The 27,773-nt window shown below is 42.2% G+C and overlaps 1 protein-coding gene across 18 annotated transcripts in view; it reads left to right on the top strand.

Annotated features, from left to right (window-relative positions):
* The window catches only part of PTPRF (protein tyrosine phosphatase receptor type F), a 416,351-nt gene that overhangs the window by 84,198 nt on the left and 304,380 nt on the right, over window positions 1-27,773 (top strand). For all 18 annotated transcript variants that reach the window (XM_054165224.1, XM_054165218.1, XM_054165223.1 and 15 more), the window contains exon 2: window positions 25,479-25,559. The gene's annotated coding sequence lies outside the window, so the exon portion shown is untranslated. The remainder of the gene's footprint in view (window positions 1-25,478; window positions 25,560-27,773) is intronic.

The following is a 27,773-nucleotide window of genomic DNA, read 5'->3' as shown; positions in this document are numbered from 1 at the left end:
CTGCCACAAATTGATAATGTTCAAGGTTATATTACATAATTAAGGTTCACATTTCAAGCACTGTAGCTACTTCTCAGTACTGCTCAAGTATTTACTCCTTGAAAGGGCTCCTGTGGTAACTAGTATTTATCTTCATTTGCTCCCTGCCTGGAGGGATTTTTCAGTAGTTAGAGAACTAACTAACTGTACCTTTAGGTCGTTAACTTCCTACTCTTCCCTTGGTTGCTCATTGTATTTTTGTTGTGTCTTGTCTATATTAGATCCTAACTTCATCAAGACAGGAACTGCATGGTGGAGAATCCAGGATCATGGTGCATGATCTTGGTTTGGTGACTTTACACAGTCTAAAATTACAAATAACTATGCTTGAAAGATTTGTGACATAGGATTTAAACTGTTACAGGGCAGCAGTTTACATGCTGTTTGAGCTTAGGAATATGCAGTCAAGTTCAAACAAGTTAGAAGCTGACTGTCCTGAGGTTTAGTGCTTGCTCTGTGATTTATCTACTTCTCAAGTCTTAACTGAGCACTGTTATCAGAAAATGAAGTACAAACAGGTATGCTAATACAACATACATTTGGGGATTTTGAGGTGCAGGAAAGTCAGATAATTCCAGTATTTCCAGTGGCAGCTTTTGAACTGTAGTACAGCTCTTCACAGTATGCTATTTATTTATTTTTTTAATGCAGTAGTGCACATTCAGATGCTGTAAAAACAGTAGATCTGTATTGAAAAAATACCTTCTTCATAAGGGCAAGCACTTCTCTCTACAACTACCTGAAGGGAGGTTGTAGCCAGGATAGGGTTGGTCTCTTCTCCCAGGCAGCCAGCACCAGAACAAGAGGACACAGTCTCAAGTTGCACCAGGGGAAGTTTAGACTGGAGGTCAGGAGAAAGTTCTTCACTGAGAGAGTTGTTAGCCATTGGAGTGTGCTGCCCAGGGAGGTGGTGGACTCCCCATCCCTGGAGGTGTTCACGAGGGGATTGGACGTGGCCCTTGGTGCCATGGTTTAGTCATGAGGTCTGTGATGTCAGGTTGGACTTGATGATCCTTGGTCACCAGCCTTGGTGATTCTGTGATTAAAAATGGGACCACAACGTTCCTTTTGATGCAGAAGTTAAAGCTCTGTGTTCAGCAGCACCACTGCGTTCTGTTTCTGAGATGGTCAGATAATGCAGCTTTTAATAACTTGTCACCTACCAGCAATATGCAGCTGGGTGCAGTTTGTATTTGGATCCATGAAAGTCTTCACTGTGGAAAAATGTACAGCAAACTCTGGGTGCAACATAGGATGCATTATTTAATATCATGAAGTGTTGTGATGCTGACAATTTACAGCTGTCTGTGAGCCACGGTAATAGGACAGCGTTACCTTTGCGATGAACTTGGGAGCCCCTCGGTGCAGCTGCAGACTCCTTGCTGTGCGTGGCAGGGATGCCTGGCTGAGCCCGCCTGCAGACACCTGTGGAATTGACACACATCAGGGTTTTTTTTCCACTTTAATTCATTTCTGTGTCCATTGATGTTGTGGTGATTACAAGTACAATGGGGGGGGGGAAAAATCCAACCAGGATTGAGCAGCCTCTGCTGGTGCAACTGATTGCCCTCCGTCAAAAGTCCATTTTCTGCTGGCTGACAGGTTGTCTTATCAGGAATTAAATTTTTCTGCTGAGGAAGCCATCTGACTGGAAATGGAAGAGGAATATGAGGTTAGGGTTAACTGAATGGCTGGGGGGAGGGGGAAGGTAAGCATAAAAGCATTCTATTGGCTTTCCTGTGGGAGGAGGTGGGTCACCGGCTGATTTGCAGGGCCAGCATTTGGTGCGCTGAATGTTACTGACGAAATTACTGTATTTGACAAGGGGTTTTTTTTATATTGGTTAGGGCTATGTGAAATCATAAACAGGACACCAATTAAAGGACATCTAAAGCAGATTTTTAATGTGAAATTTAACTTAAAGTTCCAGCAAATGGACACTGCTACCAAAACACATTTTGTTTTGGCAGCTCCAAGTATCTTTGTAATGACCCTGACTGGCTTGGAGATGAGTTGATATTTTAATGGAAGGCAGAGTTGTTATTGAATAAACAGTGAAGCAGCCCTGAGTCCTGCTGGCGGTTCCTGGCTGTAGTGGAGCTTCATTTGTACCTGAGAGGGATGGAGTGTTTTGAGGTGAGGATTTGAGAGAGGGGTCTCCATTTATAAAAGGACAAAGTTGAGCTGTGGGGTGGGGTTTTTTGATCCTTTATTTTTTTGTTTTGTAGCATATTTGGAAACTTTGAGAATTGAGAGCATTTTGGGGATGGGGTTGATTGTTTTGAATATCAGCTTTCTACCTAGGGTTAATTTGGGAAGCCTGGGATACCTGATGGGGGTGGTCCTCTCTGGCCTTTGTGTGCACCAGCTGAGGTGTCAGGAGCACCTGGGAATGACTTGTTGGATTCATGCTTTGCATTTTCTGTCCACCCTACTGGAGTTTTTCAGTATTTTTGGTTGTTAGTAATATCTCTCTGTTCACCTGAAAGTCTGGGAATGGATAAAAGCAAGTTGGATGCTAACAGGCAGCAATGAAAAAAGGTAACAGAAGTGTAATGTCTGAGTGGGGCTCACACTTCAGGGTAGATTGCTCCAAAATGAAGCCTGAGGAGGAGGGTTAGGGACAGATTTTTCAGAGCAGTCATCTTTTTCCTGGTGACCTGGCAGGAGCCTGCCCTGTCCCTGCAGCACTTCCGGTGCCTGCTAGGAGCCTGGGAGCCAAAATTCTTGAGGTATGGGGGAGCAGGGAATTACCATCTCCTTGGAGGCTCCTTGGATGGTCAGGGTGGTTTCTGACAGTTTTTAGACCTCTATCTCAGGATTAAATTTCCAAATGACTGTATAAAACTATCTTAAGGTCTTTTATAGTATGGAATTGCATCATAAAAGATAGCATGATGGAATCTCATTACATGTTTATATATAATGTGGTTCACTCAGCATATGAATATAGCTGCAACACTGAACAAGTACCTAATGGAATAGTTTAGCATAATTAAAGGAAGGCGACTTTCAGGAAACTGTGGGTTGTTAAGGCTTGATTTTGTTTCGAATGCCAGAGCAAGCCTGGATGCTACTGGGAAAGAAAGAAGTAATAAGGCCCTGGGAGATCTTAAATGTGAGTATCAGTGGTGTGTTTCTGGGTGAAATCCTCCCAAAATGTGAGCTGTGTCTTGGTGATACTTTGCAATTGCCCCTTTGTTGGCTATGAAAAAATAATTTGCTGGCAGTGTTCACAAGGAGTTCAAAGTGATCTGACAAAGTCTACTGGGAGAGAACACAGCGCCAAGAGTATTCCTTCAGCCTGGCACAGGGCCAAGTTTGGGCTCTTCCAGTGGTATGTTTGCTTTTTAATAAGTAGTTCACTCTGGTAAATTGTTTCTCCAGATCTCTACAGTAGGTGAGTGGAAGTCTGAAAATTAGGTAAAACTAATAGAAAGGTGTGAGATTGATGCTGAAACCTAATATCCAGAAAGGCTTTGAGTTAGCATAGAAGAAATAGAGTTAAAGCAAATGTGACTTTTAAGTCTAATGGAGAGGGAGAAATTCTCCGAGTTTCAGCAGCACCACTTGGATAGACTGGGTTTGAGAAGATGGGTACTGCTTGTCCCTCAGTCGTTGTCTGACTTGGAAGACGAGTAATTTCTGAGTAGTTTACAGTTTCTGCTGAAGCAGACTACTTCCAGGTTATTTCCTAAAAGTACAGGGCAATTTGTCTGATGTGAAATTGTTTATTTGCTATTCTTCTTGTTCAACTTCACTTTTATTCAACAGCTAGATCCACGTATGTGAATGAAGATAGCCTCCCTTGCATACTGCCATGCAATTCTTTCAAACTTGCCTTTTCCTTTTAGGTAAGATAGTGGAAAAAATGCTTATCAGTGTAAGCCTATTTAAAAAAAAAAAAAGGAAAGAAAAAGTTGTCTTACTACTACTGTGCCTTTTGTGGTGATTATTAATATTCTGAACCAACATCCTGAAGCAGTAGCACATGTTGAACGTTGTCTACCTTTGTCTGTGTTGGATTTGTACACCATTAGAGTGGTGGGCCGAAAGACCACTGAGATCCTATTTTATTCCTTGCATGTGCAGTTCCTGTGTGTTTATGCAAGAGTTTAGAAAACCACTTCTAACAGCATCTAAAGTGCTGTTGGAGGCTCTTGCCCTAATGCAGTGTAAGGAGTTTACCTCAAAAGCAGCCTTTTGTTACAGAAGAAATTGGTTGCAGTGAAAAGGCATAAATATTGAGAAGATATTTTTCTGGCTCAGTGCTGGGAGGAAGCCTTTTAAGCTTTTTCCTATTTACCTTCTGTGTTTTGAACTGCGCTGTTCTGTTTGTTGAGAACACATAGCAGTGGGTGAAGGCGAAGGCAGAGCCCTGCATTACCTGCTTTCAGCTGAACATAAGAGACTGGCCCCCACAGGAATATGCTGGTGTGACCACAGATTTGAGTGTACCTTTATAAACAGTGAAAACTCAATAAGCTGTTGAATGCAGAGTGTTATTAAGACTCATGGAGAGTCATGCTGGCAGGAGCTGTTGAAGAGAGATGAGGTGCTTTGGCAGCCCAATGGAGTGAGGGCTGGCTGGCAGGCATGCGAGTGAGGCTGCCTGGTGTGTGTAGCCTTGCTTGGGTTTTGATGGGGAGGGGCAGATCTTTTACCAAGATATGTCAATATCTGGCTTCCATGGCATAAATGCAGATGCTTGTATTGGTTAAAGAGAAGTAAAGGTGACACTGCACAGCTGGAATGTAAAGTCTGCCCTGGACTGTGTCTGTCCACCATTGCATCTGGGGCAGGGGAGTGTGCCCTTGTACTGGCACCGGGTGGAAGGTACTACACCATGCATTCAGTATTTGCTCTGATCAGCACTTCTTTGTGCAAACACAAAACAAATATTAAATTACTCTTTTTTGTTGTTGTTGTTGTTAAATGTTTCCCTTCACAATGCAGACAAATTGCTGTTGGCGCAGCTATTGTCTTTGGCAGGGTTACTCTGGGGACATATCTGACAGATTTCTAGTGCAACACATGGAGGAAAACTCTGAGTGGTCTCCTCTTTCAGACAATGCAAGAGCTATTCGTTTGTTGTTTGTTGTTGTTGTTGTCTTTCATGAAAATAAATATACCCAGAGGCTTGAGCAATTGCTGGGTGTTTAAAAAATAGAAATGGGAAGATTAAACAATTGAAAGCACATTGTAATGCACAAACTTATTATACAAACTGTATAAACTTACGTTAATAGGGTGATAAAAATGCAGGGGGGAAAAAAACTGGCTTAAATATTTAAAAGTGTATCTTTAGATCCATTGCCCTTTAGATCCCAAACCCTCAGGACAAAAAGCTAGCTTAAATATTTAAAAGCGTGTCTTTAGATCCATTGCCCTTTAGATCCTCTGCCCTCTTTCTGCATTACTTAATCTTCATATTTGTATTTTAAAATATTTAGCTAATTATATTTTAATATTGCATGGCTGAAAGCTGAGTTGTATTACACAGACCCTACTTTTTTTTTTCCCTCCCCCCTCTGTGTGTCTTAACTTGTGTTAGAGTTCTGCATGCCTGTTTGATGGAATGTTGCTGGTTTTAACAGCTTTATTAGAGAGTGATGGTTATTTTGTTACTTAAAAAAAAATCTAGTCATAAAAGAGATGGTGGCTGTTCTTTCATTTAAGATTACACATTACACAAATTACCAAACAACTATGAGAAGAAAAGAAAAAGGCAAATTCCTAAATTTATTGGATTGATTGCTTAATATGTCTGCAGGCAAAAGCCTGCTGCTTGCTGCTGCAGAAGCCTTCACGCATCATGGCCAGCAGCGTAGGTAACGCTGGCCTACTAGTGATGCAGGCTCTAGGGGTCCTTGTTGAAGGATTTTATTTATTTACTTGTATGCTGTAGAAAACAGAGCTAACTTCATTTCAATAGTCCTTAGTTGTCTTCTGGAAAAAGATAGGTGGGTGCTTGCTAAGATGGAAACAAGCGGTGCTGGTGAGATTGTCCACAGGCTGTGTTGCCTGTTTGCCAAACTTGCCAAAGGCTCTTGCCCAACTCTCTTGCTTTGGGAGAGAGAGGGTGATGGGTGTTTTGGGAGAGAGGGTGATGGGTGTTTTGGGAGCTTTGAATGAAATACTAGAGCTTTTTCAGTATAAATATTGCTAGCAGAGATCAGAACATTTCACCCTTTGGTGTCAGACAGTGCCACACATTGAGATCTAAGTGGCATATCTACATATTTCAACAAAATATGCTGCCTCTTCCCGCCTTCGCACTCACTTTTTTGTTTCATTGGCAGACAGATTGCATTTTATGTCCTTTCTCTGCACATTATGCCAGAAGGTTCCTTTGTAGAAAATAAATTTATAGTCACTAGCTGATAAAGGTCTTTCCACAGCAGTCTTGCAGAAGCATTTTAGGAGCCATCCTTCCTGTTGCGGTGGCATCGTTCAACTTGTCTCTTCCGGCACCAGAGATGACAGCCTGGCTGCAGTATTTTCTGTTGTATCTTTCCATGGTAATTTTCCAGCCCATGTGAAGGAGAAACTGAAATTGGTAGCTGGAGAATTCTGGGATAACTCGGTCCAAACTATTTTGCTGACTTGAGCTATGCGGTCTCATAAAAATGCTTTTTTCTCCAGGTATGAGCTGTCAGGGTTATTTGATTATGGGTGTCCTTTGTACACGTGCTCAAATGCATGTGTGTGCACGCACAAATGTACTCTTCAAAACTGACATTCAGGGCAAGGAATGATCACTTGTGTTCATGACTTGCTATTGTGGTTTGATGCCAGCGGGCGCCTGGGCTGTTCTGTGGTTAGCAGTGCCACTGGGTTACAAAGCGATCCCATGTTTTGATAACATTGCTTCTAGGTTTTACAGAACTGTATTCAGTTTTACGTGTGCAAGTTATTGAAGGCTTTTAACAGTCTCTCAAGCTGCCATTTTACATGCTCCTTTTTCCCCCCTTCTTTTATGAATAGAAGTATGCAAATGAAAAAAATAGCCAAGCAATCAGAAATTGTTCTTCACAAAAGGTTAGTAGCGAAAGTGGGGATGTGGAAGTCCTTTTAAATAGCAGAGGTAGTCTTTGACATGATAAAAAAAAAGAGGCAACTTTTTTTTTTGTCTTGGGTTCAGTTAAATTGGGGGGAAAAAAAAAATTAAATCTTTGGAAATAATGAAAGTTCAAACTGCTTTTATCATCTCTGTTGCTGCATTCTGAACAGAATTAACAAAAAACCCCAAATGATTTGCTGTAGTTTGCTGAATTCCACCTCTTGATATTGTGCGAAGAGAGAACATTGTCTAATACCAAAGCAAGAATCCTGGCTGTGCATTTGTTGTGTTAATGTGATGAGAGGGGGAAAAAAAAGTGCTTTAAGATTTTGTTGAAGCTTATCCAGTAACAAGATGTATTGAGATGGCTTGCATATCTTAATAGCAAATTTTTCATCTCATTAATAAGGAGGAAATGTAAAGAATGTTATCAAAATAGTTGGTCTGACATGCAGAAAATGTTAAAACTTTATCATGTTGCAGCAAAAATAAACTCATTTATGGCTGCACAGAAAATGATTATGCCTTGTGTTTGCCTGCTATAAATTAGGTTTATTCCTGTAGTAATTACAGTCGCTGATTTGGTGAAAGTTGAAAACATTTCTTTTTCCTCCCCCAAGCCTAACAAGACTTTTCTGTGTTCCCATTGCTGCTGCACTGCAACGCTTTGAACTTGTGTAGCAGACATAACAAAGGGGTTTAATTAAAATACTGGTGAGATTTAAAAAAACCCAATAAAATAGTTTGTCTGCATTCACTTTCTACTCTTCTCATAATTCTTTACTTCTTGTAATAAAGGAAAAAATACCACGACTGAGATAAGAGGTGGTCCTCCCTCTTTACTGCCCTCATCAGTAAAAGATAGTGTTGGAGCTCTGGGATGTATTGCTTAGTCCCATTGTGGGCTCTGGATGAGTAGGAGGGGAGGTACTTAGGAGGCTTTGTTCATCATCAGGAACATGAGCCTAGCATGGTTACGGACACACTGAAATCTGCCCAAGTTTCCTGGCTCCCAAATAATTGTCAAACAACTCATTCTTGAGTTTTACCCCATCTGAATATTAAGACTGTCACTGATATGGTAGCTCAAGGACTTTCAGGAATTTTCCTGCCAAATCCATGGTGAATTTGGCATGAGGCTAAAAGTAGAGATTGTTGTCAGAGTTCATTAAATCTTTCCACTCTTTTTTGCTACTTTGTAATAAATACTTCATTCTCTGAAACATGGTTTAAATAATGATGTAAATCAAGCAGAAACTTTGATGTAAATCAGTAACTTTGATCTTACTTTGTTACATTTCTCCAAGGAGAGGTTAATTATTAGTAGTTTGGTAATGACTAGATTGTCTTGATTTGCTGTTAAGTACAGCTTTTACAGTAAGGTAACACCTTTCGTCAACATTACAAGCATCTGCTATAATTGTCTAACTCTGCCAAATAAGCATTCAGGTAGTTCATACTCATCCTTTAGGTAGTAAAATATATGCTTAACCTATATGGAGTGCTGAGTATATAGTTGTATTGATGTCAAAATGCATGAAACAATATGAAGTTGTTAACTATGTTGGTCTTGCATAAATCAAAAGCAGACTTGCCGCATCTTGCCTTTAGAATTGGTGAGGGACTGCTCTTGAGATTTAAAACAGTTATGGGTATTAACTCTGGATAGTGACTGGAAAATGGGTTTGGCCCTGGAGGATTTTGTAAATGGTAGATCTCATCCTGTTGCACTTAATGTTTATTCGAGATTGGAAAATGAAAACAAATCTTTGTGCTGTGTTATTTCTCTCTCTAATTGATTTCTTATTTTGAGCAAATCAAGTCATTGAATTAACTGAATGAACTGAAATGAGGGGAAAAAAAGCTATTTCTACACCAGCCAAAAGGTCAATCACTATTTAGAGTTGGTTTAGTGTATTGTTTTCAGTTGTTTACCCTGGTGATTTACCTCTGTTGAAGGCACAGGAAGCAATTGTGAGGGTTTTTTAAACATGTATTAAATGTGAATACTTTTGGTGTATAAATTTATTGTCATGTTATGTGTATTTATAAATACATGAAATATATTTATACTGCTTTAGAAACATAAACCCTAATTATTAAATGCTTTAAGACAGGCTTTAAATATGTTAAAAGTAAAGATTTATTTTGCTTCTTAAGGAAAAAACTTAATGTGAAATACAGAAATTTGTGTCTGAGAGTTTATTCAGTGCCAATTGTATAGGCATGGTACAGAATTACAAGAAATGACATTTTTTTTTTGTATTTATGATGTGCAAGAAAAAAGAACCTGGACTGTCCAGAGTTGGTCATTATGGTTATTGTACTGTTTGGTACTATTAATATGCTTCTAAATTCGTAGTAGTGATAGAGCTTTTATAATTGTGGTGTTGTTTCTTGGCTACATTTGGTGTCACATTCAATTTTCTGTGAGTGTCAGAGGACACAAATGTTTCAGAACATGATGGTATGAAGGTGGAATTGTAGAGCAAAATGGATATGCTTTCCATCATGCATTTATTTTACTATTATAAGTATATTCTATTTTGGGGTACTTTATTTGCATATGAAAATTTTAAATACAGGCAGCTTGAGACAAGGTTTTGGCTTATTTTACTAAGCAAAAATAGTGTTTGTATTGTAAATAACTTTTTAAAGCACTCTAATACTTTCTCTTATAGCAGATCACTCACTGAGAATTCTAACTTGTGATAATTCCACTACAGAGCAGAGAAAGCTTTGTTTAAAAATATGCTTGTCTAGATCATCTAAGTATAACCATCCATGTTTAATATACATCTATAATAGATGTTCTGTACTAATGGCTGTGTGATACAGTGTGTTCATCTCTTTTCAGTTCAAATTTATGTGTATTTGATTTCTAAGCTGTAGCTTACCTTGAGTCATTTGGCAAGGATTTGATATTCCCAGTCTGAATTGCAATTCCAGCTCGTCTGGGATGGTAGCTTTGATGCTGAGAGGAAAAGCCTGTTAGGTCCATGAAGATTGATACCATATTATTTCTGATTTCTTTTTTTTTCTTTTTTTCCTTGCCCCTTTATCAGGGGAGGAAAATAATCTATTCTTTTTAGAGGTATTAAGGAAGTTTGATTATTTAGGATGAGAGTGTGCTGGTGATAGTTGTTTACTGGTTCGGATGTTGCAGCTAATTCCCCAATGTTAATGCATTTGTAGGGGTTTGGGGGCTTCCTGTCAAAAGCCTTATAGAGAGACAGATAAACATTAGCTCTTCAGTGCAATGGAGAGCACATTTCAGGCAACACTAATGTGAACTTGATCTAATAGTTTCTCTGAAAGTTTCCTTCATGGTGTTTATTGCTGTTCTTGGATTTATGCTATAGCTATAGCAAGATGTTAACGCCAGCTACTTGAAGATTATCCTGTTGTGATGGAGTCTGAGGCAATGAATTGCAATGGATTAAAAAGTAACAAACCTTCCTATTGTGTGTTTTTGTGATAATTTAGTGACATTTGTTTCTCATAACATAAAAGTCTCTTTTCCATTACAGTTGGAATTTACAGTCCTGTGGAGCAAGCCATTGGGCAGCCAAATAAGGCTGAACGCCACTAATCCACAAAAAAACCAACCCCAAAACAAACAAATGCACTAGAATAGAATTAACCAGGTTGGAAAAGACCTTGGAGATCATCAAGTCCAACCTATCATCCAACACCATCTAATCAACTAAACCATGTCGCCAAGTGCCTTATCCAGTCCCCTCTTAACCAGCTCCAGTGGTGGTGACTCCACCACCTTCCTGGGCAGCCCATTCCAAACACAACAAAACTTGCTGGAACATGTCCAGAGGAGGGCAACAAAGCTGTGGAGGGGTTTGGAGCACAAGCCCTATGAGGAGAGGCTGAGGGAGCTAGGGTTGTTTAGCCTGGAGAGAGGAGGCTCAGGGCAGACCTTATTGCTCTCTACAACTACCTGAAGGGAGGTTGTAGCCAGGTGGGGGTTGGTCTCTTCTCCCAGGCAACCAGCACCAGAAAAAGAGGACACACTCTCAGGCTGCACCAGGGGAGGTTTAGGCTGGATGTTAGGAAGAAATTCTTCATAGAGAGAGTGATTGGCCATTGGAATGGGCTGTCCAGGGAGGTGGTGGAGTCACCTTCACTGGAGGTGTTTAGGAGGAGACTGGATGGGGCACTTGGTACCATGGTTTACTTGATTAGATGGTGTTGGATGATGGGTTGGACTTGATGATCTCAAAGGTCTCTTCCAACCTTGTTTATTCTATTCTAAAATACAACACCCCCCACCAAACAAGACAGGTCTTGACCTCATGTTTCTATTGGTGGCATTCTTGCCTATTTGTGTAGTATTGTAGTTGTTTGGATATTTTACTCACAGATTCATTTCTGCACCCCAGTGCTGGTCATGCCCAGGACTTACAGTGTTGACAAGATACTGCTGTATTCTTCTCTTGTCCTAAAAGAACTTCAGAGTCCTCTGGACACCCTTAAATTAATTCTGTAGAGGAGTCTGCTTCCTGTGGAAAACCTTCCTGTTAAAACCTTGCAAAATAAGATGTGAAGAGTTCACTGAACAGTGCTTGCAGAGTACTCCTTTCTTGCTCCTCCTGAACAAAGTAGCATTAACTGTATTTTGCTCCTTTTCTCTTTTCCAAGGTAGTTGGTATCTGCAAAGGTTTTCTTTAATGAGCATTAACAAAATGTGGGGAGATCTCTGAGAGCTTGTGTATAGAATGGAATATTTCTTCTGGTTTATCCTTGGCAGACTACAAGGTTGGTGTGGCTGTTGGAGGAATATATCTTTGGATGAGATGAGAGCCAACACTCAAGCATCCTTTTCAGTGTTACGTATTCTACATGTAAGAATACACAATAGACTGATGGGTAGTAGTTAGTTTCTGAAAAAGAGTAACTCCTAATACTAATTCATAATAATTAGCTACTCTTAATTCCTAAAACATGTGTCTTTATCCCTCTGATTACTTAATAACTAGTGGTAATTTGTATTCCTGTCATCCATGTCTCTTCATTCCATAAACCTCAGTTAAGTTTTTGGAGACTCCATTTATGCTATGAATTTGCTTAAAAGCTCAGGGGAGGCAAGGTGCCATGTGGCAACCCATATCAGAAAGGAAGTTCCTCCTTTTACCCCATCATGTTAGCACTGTGATGAAGATGGCAAGTCTTCAGGGGAGTGGGAAAAAAGAGATTTCCAGTGAAAATGAATCTGCTTTAGGGAAAATGTTCATCTTGTTTGAAGGCAGAGTCTTGTTTTGCGTGGCATCCTCCCTTTTGAGACAACAGTCAAGGAGAAGTACAGAGCCATAGGAGAATTAAATAAAAGCTTCTAGGCACTGGAAGGTGAATGTGGCCTGTATGTGCTTGATTGTTGAAAGTCCAGTCTGCTCTCTTCAGCAAAGTTTGATGGAGACTATTCCTGTTCAGTCTCATGGAATATTCTTGGACTGTTGTGTGTACCGGAATAACAAACAGTAGAACAGAGAGAGAATACACTGATGCTACATCAACTGCATAAAAGGCTTCAGCCACATCTCATTTTATCAAGCTCATGCCTGTATTGGCTTACCAGTCTCTGTCAGTACCACTGAAACAGAGAAAAGCCTTTAATCTGGTGCATCTCTGAACTACAGGACGTAGTTGCTGCCCTTTAGTACTCGGCAAGAACCACGGACAGTGTATCAATAGGCACCTCTACCCCTGTGATGCAAATTTGTGATTGTTCCTGCTCCTTTGACAGCATTGGGAATGGGGATGAGATGTTCAGCTGTGCTTGGATAAAATGGCAGGATGCTAGTTAGATATATTTAAGGAAAAAAACCATTCCCCCTCCCTCCAGCAATGCAGTGAAGAGAACAGTCAGACTTCAGCACGGGTTTTTGCTAATCAATATAGAAAGCACTGTAGGAATTGTCTTGTTAGAGTGAAAAAATGTAGCCAGTAAAACACAGATGGGGACCTTATGGGCATCAGAAGTAAAATTCCTGATCAAAACTTGGATTCCCCAAGGCAAAACTTTATGCCTACTGAATATCCCAGTTGAGTGCAAGGACACAGTTAAACAGGCACCGTCAGTTTGCAGCTCCGGCTGCTGGTGAGCTCATGTGAGAAGTTTTGATATGCTTGACCATAAGGGTCAAATAGTCATTTGGTGCATGGATTTTTCCTCTTGCCATAGGATTCTTAAAGGAGATAAATCGTCTAAACACTGTTCCTAGACTTCATACAGGCAGAAGTAAGAGGAGGTGTCATTTCTAACTGGAAAGCCTTGTAACTTGTTCATCAAAATTAGTCACACGTGACACTGTAGTTAAGAGGGATTGCTCGAAACTGGAGAGCCAAAAGACAGGACCTGTTGTTTCTATCATGGTATTTGTATGCTTTCTAACTTCCTCAGAGTGCAAGGATGATGTGTTAGATGGCTTGGAAACTCCAAACCTGTTAGTTGGCACTCTTGCTGCAGCAGGCAGGAGCATGGTTTCTTGGCTACATGCACAGGATTTTGGAGTGCAGCCTTTTGAGTGCTTCTGAAGCATGTGGGATTCCACCATACAATCCTTCATTTGAATCATGTGTTTTGTTGTCTCTTGTCTTTGGGGACATTAAAGTGATTCCATGGAGATAAATGGCACTGGAAATCATAAAAGATGGATATTTTCTTTTTTTAAAATAGTATTTAAAATCTGTTCTGCCCAGCTCTGGTTTACATTTTGGAGAAGCCATGATACTCTTCAGATATCCACAGAGCTTTTGAATGAATTAGTGCACAATTCAGAAAACAAACTTGCTTTGTAGTTCACTATCAAAGCAAAAGAGGCCTCAACACTAACTCCATCTGCATAGCTAAGACCAGTGTAGCACAGACATGTGCAAATCAAATGGTTCTTCATCTTCTTAAATGAGTTTTCTCACTGATTTGCAGGATATCAGTTTGTTTCTTTATTATGTGATGTACAATTTCTATAAGCTGGATGTTCAGCAAAGGTAAGATTAGACACTGAGCAAATAATTGTTTCCTGTCACACTGCGTTAGTAAGTGGGAAGAAAGATTTCCTTGCTTGTATTTGTGCAGAACTAAATATAACTCCAGTGAAGCTTAGCTTCAGTGTCAGCCATTCAAGTCCCTAAGAAATTCAGCACCATGTTTGCCAGTCACTGAGGAAATTACTTCAGACATTGGTACATGCTTCTTGCCCTCCCACTTGTGAGTTTTGTAATCTGAGGAACTTGAACAAGAGGCTGACCAAGTTCTCAGAAAATCTCGGTAGTCCTGGGTTATTGCTGTCGACAGGGACTGCTGCACAGATTTTTTTTCTGCTCAGAATTTCAGGCTGAAAACTCCCCCATTCCATATTTAACAAGGATGAAGTTAAATTGTCCTGTAGTTGCATTTTCCAGCAAAATCTGCTCTGATTTTCACCCTAATCTGTTACTTATTACTTGTTCTACTCTGTAGCTGTTCTGTAGACCTGATGGCGTGATGCTTAAGATTGTAAAAAAAACCTCTTAAGTATTCAGATTGGACTGTTGGTGGAATCATGATGTGTAAGAAAAAGCTGCTGATGAGAAAGGTATATTGAATAGATTGTCTTCTCCCTAGAAAGTGTACAGGTTGATGTCTGTGCCTTGTTACCAAGCCTGTCAGCAGTGGGATAACAATCTTCATGCTGTATCTGCATTGAAAAGGCAGCACCTTCTTAAGATGATGGAAATGCCAAATGCTATGTTTTGGAGCTTGAGTCTTTCAGCTGACATCTGTGAGGAGGGTGCTTTAGATTCATCTCTTCAGTATGGCCAGGTGTGAGCCTGGGCTCAAGGACTTAGTTCCATTCCTGTATTAATTTGTATTTGAATTCCCCGAGACAAACTCATCTTCTCCCTAGCTGTCTCTGACAGTGAGCAGGATGAGTGTGTTTCAGAGGACTGAGGTCTTACAACCAGGGTTTGGAGAGACCAAGACAGTACTTGGTCACTCATCTGCATCACTTCTTCAGCCTTAAATGTGTTGTGAACTTCTACATTTTATCACTGCTCTGCCCAGTTTTGTTAGTGCTCTGCCCAACCTTCTCACGTTATTGGCAATGCATATAACTAGTAGGAGAGAACACATTCACCATTGCTAGTAGGAAGGAGGAGTCCCATGTTGGCTATCTGCCTTTACCTCTCTCTTACCTTCAGAGAGAGATGTGTTGAGGAAATGATCTAAAGAAATCCAAAGGAAATTGTTTAGGTGTTTAACAGCTTTCCTCCTGGCAGACTTGAGATTTATTTGTATTGTAGGATGTGATGAGCAATTCCTGGTGCCTCAACTTTGTCTAAAGCGTGAGTGAACCCTGGAAATGTGAGTGATTGCATTAAAAGCTTTCCCTCCCTCTAGCAGGGAGAATCTTTGAGCTTGATCTCTCCTCTCATTCAGATCTTTGAATTTTGGATCATTAAAACCATTCCTCCACTCCAAAGACCTACTAGTGCAGTTGACATCCTTCCCATCTGAGTTGTGCTGGACCAGGCTCCCATCAGAGGCTATTAGAGCTGCTTGTTTCATCATCAAGAGAGGTCAGCAGAGAAAGATATAAGTAATTATACTCTGCCTCTCCTCCCAGTAGCAGAGTAGACATCATTAAGTCTCTGAGCAGTGTGGAGAGGCTGGGAGCCTCCTCAGCCAGGGAGCAGCAGAGGGGAGGACTGAGTAACAGGTGGTATTTAGAAACTAATTAATATTTGTGAATAACAATGAGCTATTGGTAAGAAAACAAATCAGTCTGCTTGTGAATATTAATGATGCTGACTTTCAGCACTTCTTGGATTGTGCAGTCCTTCTGCAGCTGCCACATCTCAGCTCTCTTGTCACAACGTTTCACACCGGGGCAAAAACCTTCTCTGCTCTGCAGAGCCGTGCTGCAGGGCAGCAGCCAGCTGAGCAGCTCAGCAGAGTCTATGCTCCTAGAGGAACATTGCCACCAGTTTGGTATTAGCAGGCCACTAGGTTCCCAAACATTTAAAATGCTCTTTGCTGCTGGAGTAAGCCTCGCAATTTAGCTGGGAGATTTGATCCCATTAAGAGCCAAGCCGTGCACAGAGATAATGCTATGTTTGAAGAGAAAGCAGGTGTTAAAGGTGGTTCTCCCTCTTAATGTGTGCAAGCATTTTACAGTAGATCAAACTTGCCTAATGTAATCTTCATAACGCTTTCATTTAAAATGCTCCCTGTGGTTTGTATTTGTGGAACTGAAAGAACAGAATCTACTTTGTAGCTTGGTGGGGCGGGGTGCTTGATTGAACATATGTTCACACTGTCATTTGGGAGAGATAATAGGTTTTTAACCTCTGTCAGTGTTAGACTGAGGTATTTATGGAGCTCTATTAAAGCTGCGCCTAGGCAGCTAACCTTGCGATACAGGTTTTTCACAATTTGCTGTTTTCTTGTGATAAGTTGTGGCTTTTCTTGACCTCTCACAGTGCCTCTTGCTGTGTCAGCCAGCATGGGAGCTTACCAAGAAACAAGGAATTCCTTGCAGTTGTCACTGCTGCATGAAATGCTTGTGACTTACCAGTATTGTCTGTTCAATAAATACTGTCACGTAGATTGAAAAAGCAGCCCTGAAGAACTTCAGAAAATACTCTTCTGAGCTTGACACAAATGGAAACCGGCAAAAGTGTGGTGTTAGTGTTTGTGATTTTGGCTGCAGAGGTGTCCTGGTGCAGCTGTAGGTGCTGAGCTCTTCCTCCAGGGTGCTGCAGGGGGATATTTAGCTCTTGGCTGGCCTTGAGTTTTAACTTGGGGCAGAGGAGAAGCTGTGTGTACTTTAGAGTGCTAAAATCCTATTGATGTGGTCTCTTTTTAGACACTTTGGACTTCTAACAAACTAAATTACCATGATGGAGACTGCAGCATGCTTCATGAGGAAGGTTATCTCCAGTGAACTGCCATTACCACTTTCCTTCGAGTCTTTTGGTTAATGTTTAACCCTCAACAGCAAGTGCGTCACGCTTGTGTGCCCTTTCCCTCTGCAAGCAGAATATCAGTTTTAGAAAGGTGGCTGTGACAGCCAAAAGTGAATCAGTGTGAAAATTCAAATATACATATCAGACAAACAGATGCAAAGGAATTCTGAGCATAAGCCATCCCCTCAGTGTGCACAGGTCTTGTTGTGGTGAGGGTTTCAGGGGGTTATAAACTGCATATTAAACAGCGCTTTCTATGCTTTGAGAGTGTTTTCTAACCTCATCTTTGCTCTTTGCCTTTCCAGCCTCTGCTCTCTGCCTTTCCAGTGTAGAAAAGATACTTTAAAAAATATATCCTTTATTTTTTTTTTTCTGTGATGCATTTCCCCTTCCTTTTCTAGCAGTGGTGCTGCTGAGAATAGTTGACTTGAACTGCCCCTGTTATGGAAATGCAAAATCTGCTTATGCTTTTGGGAGCTGGGAGTCTTTAGTGAAATATATGCATATGTACCATGGATGACTGCAACTGTGTGTTAGATAGGAACCCTATAGGAAATTCCATAGGGTTTTGAAAGAACAAATTTGGAAGGAATATATCAAAACTGATGTAAAAATTGGCAGCAGAGACCAATACGTTTGAGGGAGGATATTAACTTAAACTGCTGGCCTGCAGTAATTTCAAGCATTTTTATGCATTTATTAAAAGATTGCCATTTAAGTAGCTTAAATATCCTTCTCTGTATACAATGTGTCTTGGGGTTTAACCACTTACTGCTGGATAGATGGCACTCAAGTGTGATTGCCATTCTTGCAACAAAGACTTGCTGATGAAGAGAGTGAAAAGAGGCAGTACTGAAATGGCCATTGTGTTACTCATGGGGGAAGGGAGAAAACAAATGTGTCATCTATCTTCTGTTCATACAGCATGTTAGTCTTGGTCATGGGCATCAAAGTGGATGTGTGCATGCCTAAAAGAGGGCTTTCCTCAAATCCCAGGGTGCTTCTCTCAAATTCTGACTGGAAGGATGGAGCCTGACAATGTGGAGACAGCTGAAAATGGGAGTTGTTGACCTGACACTTGGGGAGAGAGGCTGGGCTAGAAAACTGGGAAGCTGTAATGTGGTGCATTGAAAATTACACACACACACAGCATTAAAGGGGAAAAAACATTAGAGGGGAAGCAACTTAATTATGTTTTAACAAGGGAGCTTGCAGGGACAGAAGAGGGACAACATGGTCAACGTTATGAAAAACTCCTTGAGGAGCATTGTGCATAGATACTGGCAGGGTAAGACCTCCAGGTTTAAAACAGGAACACACTGTGAATGACTGCAGTGAATGCTGCCAGTGTTTGCCAGAAGTAAATATAGTAGCGTAAGCACTGCTACAGAGTCGTTGAAGTCAGTGCTGCACAACATCAAATTGCATAATATATTTGTTTGTGAAGGTTATTAGAGCATGGTTTTAAATGGATCAGAGTCCTTGGAAAGGTGAGTGCATGCTGGTTCCCTGGGCTGAGGTTTCCAGTATGTCCCAGTCTAAGCTGGCTGCAGACTGCCAGCAGAAGGGGTGATCTTGCTGTTCCCCCACTACCAGCTCCAGCGCTTGTTTGACTGGCTCCCAAGCTGGTTCCACTCATTGTGCTGGGAGGGAGGGAACTGCTCTTCTCTCCAGGAAAAAAAAGTACCACCTGAGGAGATTTTTCTTGTTTCAGTCAGCTCAAGTTGTGAGGGAATGAGAGAGGCTATAGGTGGAAGTGTCCTTAAGTGCTAGGGGCAGTGGGTGGGCAGGCTGTCTTAGCCCCCTGTCCCAAATCAGAGCTGGAGCACACCTGCAATATTCCTCTCCCTTTCAGGATGTGGTCAGTGCATGACACAGCAGCCATCAGAGACCTGAATTTCAGGGCACTGTCATAGTCTCTGTAGGAGTGTTGAAACTCTTTACAGAATGAGTGTTTTGTAAATGATAAAAGGTAAATAATTCATTCTCTGCATTTGCATAATTTTGAATCACTTATCCTTTTGGGGACTGTAGTCATTTGGCTCACGTTAAAGAACACTTAAGAGTGTAATTGAGCTCGACTTGTAGGTTGCTGGGCTGAGCTGACAGTGAAAATACAAAATGTGGTTTTTGTGGAGATCGTGAGTGTTCTCTGCAATGTCACTGGCACCATGGAACGGTGCCCTGAGGGCTCAAAGTGCTGTGGGTTAGACAGGAGGCACAGTCAGGTCTCTGAAGGATCAGAATGTCTTTCATAAAGTCTTGAGACCTGGAGCTGTAGAAATGGGATGGATCTCTGTCTCGGTCCGGAGAGGGAAGGAGACTAGTTCTTTTGAATATTCCCGTGCTGTGAAATTAATCGGCACAAACGAGGCCAAAATATCAACAGCTAGACTATTTATTACATAGAGAAAATGGAAATAAGAAGGGGAGAGGGAGAAGATAGAGAGGGAAAGAGAGAAGAGAGAGAGAGAAGAGGAAAGGAATCATATTACCACACCCCTCACCCACCCCAAGACAGTTTGAGTCTGTGGAGGAGAGGTGCTGCATGAGGTGCTGGGTTTGTGCTGAGGCTTTGGCTGGAGATGCGATGTGATCCCTCTGGGCAGCCTGGGTCTGTAGAGAAAGGGTGCTGAGGCTTTGGCCGGAGAACAGATGAGGTCCCTCTGGGCAGCATGGGTCAGCTCCATGAGTAGAGGACATGGAGAGAGGGTTCAGTCTGCTTCCTTCCTTCTCAGCGGCATGGTCCTCCTTCAGCGTTTTTCTCTCTGCGTTTTTCTTCCCTCCATTGCGGTTTTCTTCCTCTGTGGTTTTCTTTCCCCTGAGCCAGTAGTGGTCAAGTCTTTTATACAGTTTTTAGTCCTTAGGTATGTGTCCGAGCATTGTCCCTCAGGAATTCAGGAGCCAGGAAATCATAAGTATCCAGGTATCATTCCCCAGGAAGTCTTTCAGTGTATTCATGTGAGTTTGGACAGTGGTCTGGATGGAGTGGGGGGGGGCCTCCGCCTCCTTCCTCTCCATCTCCCTGCCTACCCACTTATCACACATCAGGAAACAGGTGGAGAGTCCATTGACTCATCACCCTCCCTTCCTGGGGGTATCTGATAGCTGTCTTGAAGGCGTGATGGCTGGGTCCTTGGGTCATTGTTATAGGCCAGCTGCAGTCCAGTGTTATCACGAAGCAATCGCAAGGTGATTTGCATCCAGGATTGGTACTGTCTGGGCAAGCAGCAAGTGATTTTATCTTTGTTGAGTCACACCAGGAGTTTAGACTCTTACACCACCCCGTCAATCAAAGATAAAAGCAAGAAAGAAAGAAAGAAAAGAAAGGAAAGGAAAGAAGTTTTAAACAATTTTTTCAATAGACATAAGTTTTGGTTGGCTAATGGCACAAATCTGTTGTACACCATCATTAGACACAAATTGCATATTGGACACTACACAAGGTGAAAGATTAACAATACTAGCAAAATAGGACAAAACAGGTAATTACACAAGGTGAAAGCATCCTTGTTCCTCCTGGAAGCCAAGAGAACAAACCCATACCCCCCCCACCCCGTCAGTCCTTCAGTTTGGAATTGAAGTGAGAGCTTCCTTCCAGATCTGAATGTCTGCGGGGCTATGGAAAGTACAGTCCTTGAAGAGATGTCTTCTGCGATGCAAAACTTGAGAGGTCTTCTATATTGTAACAAGACAAGTCCTTCTGACAATACATCAGGTAGTCTTCAGCATTATAATTTAAATAACAGGTAATATTTAGCATTAGAACTTAAATAAGAAACACAACCTTAAAACATACAAAACTGGTATTTTCAGGTTCCCATACAGAGGTTCCCATACAGACACCCTCTCAGGTGATGTCCCTGAAAGAGTTCGCTTATTTACTTTGAATGGGCCTGGAAGTATCGTTGATTGTTTCAGGTTCTCTCAAAGCCAAGTTAAACACGAACAAAAGCTTTTCCCCGAACCAAGTACAATTTTTTTGGTGATCTTCTGACTCATGCTTCACCCCCGACTCACCACTGAGAAGTGAAGCCCTTAGTTGCCCTGGGGGGCATACCCCTCCCCTCACCAAATGGTTTCACAAAGAGAGGAGCAGTGGCCTCAGCCCTCTTTTTAGGCTCAGGCCAGCATTTCACAATGATTTCTAATTGCCTCGTGGGTACCCCATCAACCACTTCTTTTGGGATACCTTTCTTCTGACCCACCCCCCACCAATATTGCCGGGTATTCAAGTGTTCCCTGCCCCTAGCCAGGTGCCTACTAGGAATACGGCGCGACTGGCCCTGGGGGCTTGGTGGGTGAATCATTTTCACATGTCTCAAGCCTCTAGTTTGAGGTTTTTTACTTTCCTCAGGAATATCATACTGCCTGGCATAATCTAATAACTCCCTTCCCAAATCTTCCCATGTCCTGGAAGAAAGTGGGGTATTAGCTATTTCTTTTTGGAGCTCGATACCTCTTATTTTAAGCGAGTCAGGGAGACCCCTGATCAAAGGAGTCATTCTGTTTGCATCCACCAGAAGAGAAAGGGGGGATTCAAAATGATGTTTTAGTTCTCTTTCATAGATCATTTGCAGGCATGCAGCCTTTTGCACATTCTCCATTATCTGATTCATCCCTCCCTGCAGAACTACAGGTTCTCCTCTCTCCTTTGGATCAAACCCCCCTGCCCAATAGGCAGCTCGCTGGGTAAGGCTCCAGGGTCCACTCCTGTTTTTCGTGGTTAGAAAAACATTATCACCCCAATAGCCCATGGCTTCAGCTTCTGTTAACATAATCTGATCACCTCCAGTTTGTGAAACTCGCCACACATATTCCACCTCAGATTCCACAGCAGAGCGTGCAAATTCTTTACGAATTTTGGCCAGCACAGTGTAGGAGAAAGGTGCATCTTTAGTTGTGACAGTGGGGGTAGTTTCCCCATCCTCATATAAAACTTCAGTTTTAATGAGAGGTCTCACATGCACAGCAGCTTCCTTAGCTGTTGCCAATTCTGCCCGAGGGTACACAGGGGCAGACTCCAGGTAATTCACACCCTGTTTTGAGTCCAAATACGAATTTTGCCTCCTCTCCTTTTCCAATCGAATTTTAAGGTCTGCCACTACGTCTTTCAAAGTGGCAACATGGCTTTGTAGTGACGAAACTAAGTCCTGCAAAGAGGAAATAGTTGTATTGTCTCGCTCATGCCATTCCTCTTTCTCCTTCACTGAAGCAGCTAAACAGGCGCCTAAAACCGCACAAATAAAACCTTTGCCTTTTCCGGCTTTTGCTCTTGCATCTTTCTGCAGGGCCACAATTCTATCAGCCACACTCTGGAAATTATGCCAATTTTCACGGGCCCAGTCAAGTACCTGTACAGATGGGCGGGCACCGTGAGCTTCTAAAAGGTTAAAAAGCCTCTCACTCCGGGCCATCTCTTTTGTTTCACAAAGCATTTCTTAACAGGGCACTAAGTTTCACAGGGAGTCAGATCAAAAACACTGTTTGTACCAACAAAATCCTCCCTGGAAAACGTACACCTTTAAAAGCTTACTCCAAACTAATCTTCTCCAGGAAAAATGCACAATAGATTTTTCAGGAGAGGTCACACACAAGAAAAAACAACCAACCAACCTGGGCTTCTCAAGGAGGTAACACAATTTCCCTGAGAGAACCCACACTTGCAAAAGCTTCTCGGCTTTTGTACCTCAAATTTTCTGTTACACCGGGACAAGAAACCTGTGATTCTTAAGGAAGAATCTCTGTTTCTCGGAGAGAAGACACACCAGCAGAAGTTACTCAACTTTTGCTTCAATACCGGCCTTCTCGGGAAAGCCACACTATCCCCGAAAGAACACACACTTTACAAATATCACCAAAACTGGGTTTCCCAAAACAGGGTACTGAGAATCCTCGAGGAGGCCACACTATAAAATCAACGTTTGTACCCCAGTTAATCTTCCCCGGGAAAGCACACACATTTAAAGCAGGGTACAGAGGATTCTCAAGGAGGTCACACTATAAATTCAAAATTTGTACCCCAGATAATCTTCCTTGAGAAAGCACACACATAGAAAGCTTTTGAGAACTCCCACACAGTCTCTCTGAAAATTTCGCTTCGTCCTTCTCCGGCCACTTCCCTCGCGGGAGAGTGAAAACGCGAATCTGGACTCCGCACTCACTTCGTACTCAGAGTACGTCTCAGACACACACACATATCTCGGGGTTCTCAGAAATACAGGAGTTTTGCTGTGATACTTTCACTGCACGGGAATCCTGCCGACTACGCCAATTAAATGTCTCGGTCCGGAGAGGGAAGGAGACTAGTTCTTTTGAATATTCCCGTGCTGTGAAATTAATCGGCACAAACGAGGCCAAAATATCAACAGCTAGACTATTTATTACATAGAGAAAATGGAAATAAGAAGGGGAGAGGGAGAAGATAGAGAGGGAAAGAGAGAAGAGAGAGAGAGAAGAGGAAAGGAATCATATTACCACACCCCTCACCCACCCCAAGACAGTTTGAGTCTGTGGAGGAGAGGTGCTGCATGAGGTGCTGGGTTTGTGCTGAGGCTTTGGCTGGAGATGCGATGTGATCCCTCTGGGCAGCCTGGGTCTGTAGAGAAAGGGTGCTGAGGCTTTGGCCGGAGAACAGATGAGGTCCCTCTGGGCAGCATGGGTCAGCTCCATGAGTAGAGGACATGGAGAGAGGGTTCAGTCTGCTTCCTTCCTTCTCAGCGGCATGGTCCTCCTTCAGCGTTTTTCTCTCTGCGTTTTTCTTCCCTCCATTGCGGTTTTCTTCCTCTGTGGTTTTCTTTCCCCTGAGCCAGTAGTGGTCAAGTCTTTTATACAGTTTTTAGTCCTTAGGTATGTGTCCGAGCATTGTCCCTCAGGAATTCAGGAGCCAGGAAATCATAAGTATCCAGGTATCATTCCCCAGGAAGTCTTTCAGTGTATTCATGTGAGTTTGGACAGTGGTCTGGATGGAGTGGGGGGGGGCCTCCGCCTCCTTCCTCTCCATCTCCCTGCCTACCCACTTATCACACATCAGGAAACAGGTGGAGAGTCCATTGACTCATCACCCTCCCTTCCTGGGGGTATCTGATAGCTGTCTTGAAGGCGTGATGGCTGGGTCCTTGGGTCATTGTTATAGGCCAGCTGCAGTCCAGTGTTATCACGAAGCAATCGCAAGGTGATTTGCATCCAGGATTGGTACTGTCTGGGCAAGCAGCAAGTGATTTTATCTTTGTTGAGTCACACCAGGAGTTTAGACTCTTACAATCTCCTTGGTGATAGCTGTGCAGGGTCATGACCATAGGAAGCATTGGGAGAAAGTAACTTGTGCTTTGAGCTGAATAGTTACGAGCTGCAGGTGCTGGAGAAACACAGCTTTATTTACTTTGTGCTGTCTCAAAGTGACAGTGAGCTGCAAGGGTGGCACTGGGTGGAAGATGGGAGGCTTCTGATTTTAGCAGAGATAATCTCAAGGATTGGGAGTCACCTGAGAACAAACTTGCTTGGTTTAGGCAGTAAAATGAGCCCTGACAGGAATCATAGAATTGTGGAATGGTCTGGGTCAGAAAAGACCTCCAAAGGTCATCCAGTCCAACTCTCTCTGCAGTAAACAGGGGCATCCTCAACTAGAGCAGGTTGTCCAGAGCCCTGTTGAGCTTCATCTTGAATATCTCCAGGGATGGCACCTCAACCACCTCCCAGGGCAACCTATTCCAGTGTTCCACTACCCTCATGGTAAAGAACTTGTTCCTAACATCCAATCTAAATATATTCTTCTCTAGTTTGAACCCATTACCCCATGTCCTATCACTGCAGATCTTTGTAAACAGTCTTTCTCCACGCTTCTTGTAGGCTCCTCAGGTACTGGAAGGTCATTATTAGGTCTCCCCAGAGCCTTCTCTTCTCCAGGCTGAACAAGGAGGATGGTGTAATTAATATTTTATCATTAGGGAGATAAATTCTGGGGGTAGGCAAAAGCTGTTTAAATTGCTGGGTCACTGTTGGTGTTTAAATGTTCTGTTGGAGGAACTCAGTTTTACATAGATGCTGGATATGGAAACTGAGGAAGATCATTGTCAGTATGTTGGGTTCTGTTGCTATGATTAGGGTTCTCTGATGTGATACTTGTAATGAAAGGCCTGAGCTAGCAATGTGTAAAGGAAACACCTTTCCTGTCTGTATATAGTGGTGGACTATTGTGACTTTACCTCATCAAAGTAGAGAAGAGGAAGCTGTCCCTTGCTGTCATGGTTTTAAAAGTGTCTGGATGGGAATGTGTGTTGAACTGAAGCACTTCTTTCCCAGCACTGAGAACTGGTGTTGCTAAGTGAGGTGTTAACCTTTGCTTTACGTTTTACTGAATGTCTTTCTTGTGGTCACAGATGAGACTTATTTTCATGCTTGTTTTTCTTCTCCCTAGGTATTTTTATGGCCTCTGTTGCAGTGGTGTCTCAGTGTGTCCCAGGCATTTATGGATTTATTGTGAGAACGTTCCTGTGAGGTAGGAAACATTACCTTCATTTTACAGACTGGTAACTAGGGCACAAGGAGATAAAGGTTGAAGGAGGAGTCTGTAGCGTAGCCAACAATCAAATGATGATTGCCAGCAACTTCTTTATTGTCCTAATACCAAACTCAGCTACCTGTCTTTGGCTTTTTTTTTTCCTTTTGTCCTTTTTATCTTTTTTTTTTTTTCTCCTTCCTGGCCTGTGGTTTAGAAGAAACAATCTGCAAAGGGCTGGGAAGACCTGTGGAAAATATGATTAGGGTTATTGGTGTCCTTTTTAAAACATTGTTACTTAGGAGTTGGAATGCCTTTCTAAAAATATCAGCAGATCTGTTTATGTTAAATGATTAACATGTTTAGACTTTCAACAGATAAGATGTCATGCTGTTTCGAGTCAGTAACTCCTTTATCCTACCTGTCTAGGCTTGTGCCTGCTGGATTCTTACCCTACCTAAGCTAATGCTATCCCAATTACCTAAAGCAATGCCAAGAATTTCATCATCCATGCAAAAGATCTGGTTCATGTCAAGACAGGTGTAAAGTCTCTCAGCAACACTTATGTATAATTACTGTTTAACTTTATTTTTCAAAGGTCTTTCCAAGCCAGGTAAAATGTTCAGCTTTGAGCTCCCAGATTCCCCCAGAAATTGAATTTCAGTGCCTCATTAGTGATGCTGATCCCTTTTAAAAGTATTGCAAAGTTCCTGACACATGTGCACACACTGAATTATGATTTACATTGTAAAAACAGCTTGAAAAAGGTCTCTTTTTTTTCCCCCTTCAAGTAAGGAATTTTAAGACAGGTCTTCCTTGAGCCCTTCTTTTCCTTCAACTTGGTATTTAAAATGTAGCTGTTACTACTTAAGGAATTTTCTTCAAGCTGTAGCACCATTGCATGATATGAAGAAACAATCAGGCTCTGACAATTAAATATTTTTATTGTATATTAAGCAACATTATTAAAATCATAGACTCAGCCAGGTTGGAAGAGACCTCCAAGATCATCACCCAACCCTAACTAATCAGCTAGGCCATGGCACCAAGTGCCTCATCCAGTTTTCTTAAACATCTCCAGGGATGTCAACCCCACCACCTCCCTGGGCAGCCCACTCCCATGGCTAATCACTCTTTCTGTGAAGAACTTCTTCCTAACATCCAGCTTAATCCTCCCTTGGCACAGCTTGGGACTGTGTCCTCTTGTTCTGGTGCTGGTTGCTTGGGAGAAGAGACCAACCCCCTGCTGGCTATGACCACCCTTCAGGTAGTTGTAGACAGCAATAAGGTCTCCCCTGAGCCTTCTCTTCTCCAGGCTAAACAACCTTTTTCTTTGTAATGATAGCATGACAAAGAAATATTTAATGCTCTTTCTAATTTTGCAACCTGTGAAATACATGTAGTGGATTACATCAATGTTCTTTCTTAAAGTATATTACATGTCTGTGTGTACCCAAGGGTGAAGCTGTAATGACTCATGAACTGTCTTAAAATGTACTAAATATGACTAAAGAGCTGGCCACTAACCTTAACACTATATTGAGCTATATTTTACTCAGCCCAGTATTCATGGAGTGTGGAAGGGAAGTGAAAACTCATTAGCTAAGATGCTGATGCTTGAAAAGGACAATATTTCTCTAAACCCAGGAATTGGTCTTGTCACTTAAGTGGAAATTGAAGCACTTCAGTCCTTGTCTATGTGTGTTTAAAAGTACTGCTGGTGTGGTCCTGGGAAGCAGACACAAGCATACTAGCAAGGTTTTGAACTCAGAGTCTTTCGGAGTAGATCCTGCCAAGCATGGATGACATTGGGTGGGGCAGTGGGAAGTGTATTAGAAGGTAGTGCTCAAGTTTAGGGATGTGCCATCTAAGAGGTTATGGAAAGAGAGCAATGAATGAGAAGGCTGGTTTCAGAAACCTCATGTTTTCACAGGGTGAGGAAGAGCTTCTTGGCATGGCACATTGCCTGCCTGGTTTTCCTTGAAGGTGAAGTTGGCAAGATTACTTTTGGACGTATACAAGAGTCTGCTAGAAAGGCTCTGGGCTGCTGTGCCCGCTGAAGAGCAGAGCTTGAAGTCTGTATCTGCTTTTCCCACAGCTCAGGGTGGTGGAGAGGAAGGGGGATGGGAAGGTGCTGGGTATTCGAGATACAGCCAGGTCAGATTCCATGTTCCTTACAAGCTCTCCTACTCCTTGCAGGCTCACCTGGCCATG

This window comes from Dryobates pubescens, chromosome 11, assembly GCF_014839835.1.
Source record: "Dryobates pubescens isolate bDryPub1 chromosome 11, bDryPub1.pri, whole genome shotgun sequence".
Taxonomy (NCBI): domain Eukaryota; kingdom Metazoa; phylum Chordata; class Aves; order Piciformes; family Picidae; genus Dryobates; species Dryobates pubescens.
The sequence above is the reverse complement of the archived record's forward strand: the minus strand, read 5'-3'. Positions and strand labels throughout refer to the sequence as shown.